This window comes from Myotis daubentonii, chromosome 2 (assembly GCF_963259705.1).
Source record: "Myotis daubentonii chromosome 2, mMyoDau2.1, whole genome shotgun sequence".
Lineage (NCBI taxonomy): Eukaryota > Metazoa > Chordata > Mammalia > Chiroptera > Vespertilionidae > Myotis > Myotis daubentonii.
The window spans coordinates 74,693,042-74,699,312 of NC_081841.1; the positions used below are offsets into that span (position 1 = coordinate 74,693,042).

Sequence of the window (6,271 nt, forward strand, 5' to 3'; positions counted from 1 at the left end):
TTCATCTTCTTTGTGTTCTTTCACATTGTGCTTCTTCTCTTAAGGTATGCTATTTCCTAGGGATATTTCCACTAGGTAACTAATGTGATATTATGTTGATGTCTGTTACCATTTCAGAAAGTGGTACTTTCCAACCCTGATTCCAAATTATAAGAATTTATTCTACTTGTAAACTTATAGCCCCTTGAGCATTAAATGTTCTATATTTGATGGCCTTAAAGCTTCCTTTCTTATCCTTCAGAATCAGAATCTGAGTCAAAGATGTTGGGTAAAGCCAGGTCCGGAATGACTTTAGAAAAGGTCAGGCCTCTCCAACACAGCCCTGCAGCTGTGCAGCGTCCCTGGCAGTACGGCAGCTCTTGTGGCTGCGTCTGCGGGCATTTCTATTCCAAAGACCATGAAGGCAGCTGCTTTCACTCACTCTTTGTGCACAAGGTGAGTCCCCAGAAGGACGCCCGCTCCACCTTGCTGTCAAGAAGGAAACCAGCAACCTTTACAAATCCAATTTCACAGTGTGGAGCCCGAGTGTCTGGGTGCCTACAACAGCCTGACGGCTGTGCTACCCGCTGCACCTGGATGAGGACTGCCCTGCTCGCTCCTGGGCAACTGGAACACGTGGTATGTGAAGCAGGGCCAGGCAATGCACCTGTGGCTATTCTCAGGCGGCTACCTAGCCCTCGTGGACCGCACCAACAAGCTCAAAAGCAACAAGGAGTACCTGGAGGTCCCGAAAGGAGTGGAACCAGATGCTGCTCGAGTTCAGCTTCTGGAATGAGCTAAAGCCCAAAATGGGCCCCAACATCTATGAGCTGAGAACAAGTTCAAACCAGGAGCCATGTTCAAGTGGGGGGACAACTGGGCTCGGGCCATCAAGTACCAGCAGGAGAACCAGAGGCAATGGGTGGTCTCTTCTTACAGATAGAAGAGCCGTCTCTGGGCCTATAAAGACCTGCAGTCTCAGGAAGAGACTAGAAATGCTACTTGGAGGAAGAGAGGTTGAGGCAAAAATGTCTACTACACAGTCCCCCCGGTGAGACAGATGGAGACTTGGATCAAGATCCCTTGGAAGATCTCGCCTCTCCAGTGAGGCTGCTGACACCTCATTCCCCTCCTCCCTCAGGGCAGCCACGGACAGAGAGCTCTCAGTCCTGTGGTCTTGGTTTTCTCTCAGATCTGGGAGGACTCTGGGGGCTGATGCTCAACTCAGACAATGGGGAGCTGAAGGATGACAGGGTTCTGAGGACTTGCAGCTCGGCAGGGACACTTCCCACCTTCCCTGCCCATCCCTTGCCCTGTGCTGGCAGCAGTTTTTAATTTCTCTAAATGAAGAATGGCAACCTTTTATGTCTTCTCACATTTCCCCTTAAGATTCCTCATCTCTAGGCCACCATTCTCCAATGATCACCCTGGAAAAACCTCAGTTTATCTTTAGTTGCACAAAAGGTAGTGTGTCTAGTGGTTAGAGGTGGGGTGGGAAAAGAAGAGGAGAAACTAGACCAGTCTCTTAGGAATTCCCTGGTCTCTAAGGGGCCACCCCCACTTGCTGGACAGTCCAAACCAAGTCCCTTTTGCTGGGGAAAAGCCTGAACTGCCACAAGAAATAAAGGAAAACTTTTAAGTTAGCAAAGTTAGCAGAAGATCCACCTAATTCACCCAGAAAGGCAGCTGAAAGGATCTGGAGGCAGGAAACAGAAAGGAACAGAAATAAGAACACAGAAGGTAGAACATAGAGTTCAGAACTTAGGTTTGAACTGTAGAGCTTGGAATACAGAATGGGGAACATAGAACAGAGGCGATAGAAGCCCACTTGGGAGCATTTCCTAATACAGACAGTTGGAAGAAGGCTCATCTCTTTCCCTCTTTAATCAGGTTGAAAATTGAATGTGTAGTTCCAGCCCTTGTGTGGAACGGCCCTCCCTTTTCCTTCCTGTGGGCACAGATAGGGGCCAGGGCCTGTATGTTCCTCACCCTGCAACCCTTTCCTCCCTCTTCACATTTGATCAGCCCAACCCTCATTCTGCTGGGCTATTGGGTATGTGGAGTGGGATAAGTGACTTTGAGGGCCTCCTCAGTGACCCTCATACCTCCTCATACATCAGGAACCTCTGGGAAGATTGATTCTGCCTCCCTCTCAGGAAAACTTATGCTGGAGTTGCTGATGGAACCCATTAAATGTTTACTTTAAAAAAAATGTTATTGATTTTTTACAGAGAGGAAGGGAGAGGGATGGAGAGTTAGAAACATCGATCAGCTGCCTCCTGCACACCCCCTACTGGGGATGTACCCGCAACCAAGGTAAATGCCCTTGACCGGAATCGAACCTGGGACCCTTCAGTCCGCAGGCCAACACTCTATCCACTGAGCCAAACCTGTTAGGGCTACTTTTTTTTTTTTTTAATAAGGAATCTAAAAAAAGATTTAAAGAGAAGAAAGGCACAAACAACAAGACAATCACAGGAACTCCCACAGCACAGACAGATGGGATACACGGACTTCAGGGAGAAATATAATGTAGACAAATATCTGCTTGAAGTGAATAGCTGCCAAAGCACTGATCTGTGTCCCTCCATCAATTCTAGAATCTTTATTTTTCTCTAAGCACTCTAATAATCATATTTATTCATTTGCAAAGCTTACATTTTATGGAGCCCTACTCTCTGGAGCTAAAAATATTGGTGTCCGCTTTTTTTGCCCCTCCCCCCATATGAAAGTAAATATTACATTTAAAGTTCAGATACATTTTTCAGTTTAACTTCCTATGCTTGTTTGAGAGGACAGTGTTGGTGCTGATTCTTTTACAAACTTGGCAAGGTGTGTGCTTAGGAAGTAATTCTCATTGCCCTTTGCAGTGTTTAAAAGACAATGTGATCAAGTGAGAAGGTCACCTGGATCACAGGAGATTATGTGTTCTAGAATGAGCTTTCTCACCGGTATGTTGGCTAAGTCATTTCACCTTTTTGGCTTCAGTTTGCCCATAGATTCTTAGCACATGCAATTAGGTGAGCAACAGTGTCTGCTAAAGAGAGAAAATACTGTTTTCAAAGTTGTTCAATGCATCTGACTAAGATTCTTTGGGTCTAAGATTTTTTAAAAATTGATATTTTTGTCTTCAACTGAGAGGAGGACAGCCAGAAAAGCGATGTGAACCTTTTCTCATGGATAAAATTGCTTTGCTCAAAAGTTGATATTGCCTCTGTTTTATAAAGCACGCCCTCTCCAGCGGCTCTCAAACATCATTGCTCTTGATCCACAGTAAAAAATACATTAAACATCACAATCTTATGCATACACATACGCTTCACAGCCTTCGGTGAAAAAACACTTGCCCTTAGTAGCTATGAGCATACTTGTGTTTTCTATCTTATTCTATTTCACTCTTTTTAAGTGTTTATCCTGGCTTCGGGACCCAGTAAAAGGTTGCAACCCACGGTTTGAAAAGCATTGCTTCATGAGGGTTTTATTAAAACTCTCTATATCTTCCTCTCCTCCTCAAGTAACATAATATCAATGCCTTGTGCTATTGTGGGGAGCTTCTGGATGGGAGATCTTTACCAGGGCTGAGGGGTAGTATGGGATTCATTGTGATTCTTTTGGGGGTGGGAGGGGTGTATCCCTTTGGCTTAAAGCTAAATGTTACGCATGGAATGACCTTTCTCTTGTATTGTTTAGAACGAATTTCCATGAGACAATGACAAAAGTCCTACCTCTTTGGTAAGGCTGATAAGGCTGACTTGTCTCAGGGTGAGAGGTGGGAGAGAGGGTAGGGCAGAAAAAGATTTGGACAGAAGATTTAGGATGGCTCCTTCTGAGAACTGGGAGGTTCCCATGCCCCTATTACAAACTGAGGTGTAACATGGAGCCTTCATAAAAATGAGATAGGGCGAGGACAGAACTAGTGATGGGAGTATGCTTCGCTTTAATTTTGATTGATTAGATTTAATAGTGTTAAGTGACACAACCTTGTAAACGTAACCCTTCAGTTTGTAATTGTCTCTGATGCCTGACTTTGTGTTTAGTTGGGATCAAAGCCAGTGTGTTCTTACTTTGGATTCATTCTGATGCTTTACACACACACACACACACACACACACACACACCAGCCCAGTCCATTGGAGACCTAAAGGTCAGTATGCTATTGTTTGGCTTCCCAACTAACAAGTAAGAGTAGGCTACCAGGGGAGATTGTCAATATTTTGTGTGGCAAGGAAAGCCAGTCATTTTGCACTTGCTATGGTAAAATCTTCTTGTGCAACATAGCTACATTTAGATAAATATGAGCTTTTTCTTCTATTGAAATGATTTCCAATGTCTATAAGAATGCTTTCTTCTATAAAGTGTTTCTGACCCATGTTGACCCTTGTCTGTAAAATACATATTTGAAATAATATTTGAAAGAACAGTAGTTTTTTGAAATGAAAAAAAGAACATTGCTTATTCAAGCCTTTAGCAAGTCTCATTTTATAAATAACATGACATTATTTACTTAATGCAATTTCCTTTAATGCTGCAAGTATCATTATTAACCCCATTTTATAGCTGAGAAAACAGACTTAGTGAGTGATTTGGCAGGATCACGCAGGCAGTGAGTGCTGGGGGTGGAACTGAGGGGCCTCAAATGAAGGTGTTCTGACTGCAGATGTGTTTGAAAGAACAATAAAAAAACAACACAATATTTAATTTACTAGTAGTAGTCTTTAGGCTTCTTCAAATGGCACCTGTAAAAAAATAAAAGCATTGTCCTGGTCAGTTTTCTCAGTGGTTAGAGCATAGGCCCATGCACCAAATGGTCGAGGGTTCAATTCCCAGTCAAGGGCATGTACCGCTGTTGCAGGCTTGACCCCGGCCCTGTAGGAGTGGGTGCGGAAGGCAACCAACTGATGTGTCTTTCGCACATTGATGTTTCTCTCACTCTGCTCTCTCTCCCTTGTGCTCTCTCTCTCTCTCTTTCTTTCATTCTCTCTCCCCCACCTCCCTTCCACTCTATCTAAAACCAATGGAAAAATATCTTTGGGTGAGGATTAAAAATACAGGCATACATACATACATAAAAGCATAATTCTCATACTAGCATAAAAAATGGCCAAGTGCAGTTGTTAGGGCTAATTAGCTCTGCCAGACCAAACAGCATCGTACAGTCATCAGACAATCCATTAGATCTAATTAAGGGAAATTATTTCAAGACGACTCTCAAGCCCATTTGAGAATGTTTTTGCTAAGGCTTCAAAAATGCTTTAGAGCAGAGACACAGCTTGTGAACCAGAAAGAGTTCGCAGAACTAGAAGTCTGATCTGTAGAAATTAAAAACACTTGGCCGGCCCTTTCTCCTCTCCTCTTCTAACTTTAGGGATCAGGTCAGCCCTTAAGGTTTTCTTTCAGCCATTAAAGTGCCCTTTTTGCACGACATTAAAGTTATTATTTGTACTGTTAATTCCTGAGCAGAAAAATTCCTTTGAGCTTCATGTGTAACATTTATTTTTCTGATACAAAGTCAGAACCATACATACTTACATACATGCATATATATCCATCCATCCATACATGCATGCATACGTACATACATGGCCAGCTAAAGAATTGTTAGTCCAAAGACACAAAAAACATGAACAATGAACTCTCTGCTTCTCACATTAGATAATTAGGGCACTACAGGCCAAACCTGCACTGTGACACAAGGCACAGCAATGTCATCTCTATCTCCTTTCAAAGAAAAAAGAGCAGAGGTTGTCCAGAGCCTTCCTTTGACTGGGGCAGACATTCAACAATGACTCACCCATCCCTGGACTATCCAGTTTTCAAAGAGTCTCAGGTGAGGAAACCAACCAGTAGAAGACAATGGAGCGGCTGTGGAAAGCGGAGAGGAGAGGAAGCAGGAGCCAGGGGTAAACAATGGAAGGATCATTCACACGTTGCTCTTGGTCCTCTCTGACAGATGGCAAAGCCGACAGGCCAACAATTGTGGGACAGAGGTCACGGTGCACCACGAGGGACTGTGCCAAGAGCCCTGTGCAGTCCGAGATGCCCTGCTCGAATAGAAAAGCATTGTCCTCCCCTCAGAGGAGACGTCAGACCCTCAAACAACCCTGGCCTCCTTTTCTAAGTAAAACTTTTGAGAAGCCCGTGAAACCAAAAGGGCTCTAAGTTCAAAAGACATATTTTCAGAACCAAATATCAAAATTGGAGGTCCATCAAAGGTGTGCTGTTGTTTTGGTTTTGATTTGTATGAAAAGTTGTGGAAACCTAAATAAATTACATTGGTTGTAGATTCAATAAA

At 43.5% G+C, this 6,271-nt stretch overlaps 1 pseudogene; it reads left to right on the top strand.

Annotated features, from left to right (window-relative positions):
• Positions 1–285: 285 nt before the first annotated feature.
• On the top strand, positions 286–1,087 carry LOC132225791 (protein NipSnap homolog 1-like; annotated as a pseudogene).
• Positions 1,088–6,271: the final 5,184 nt, after the last annotated feature.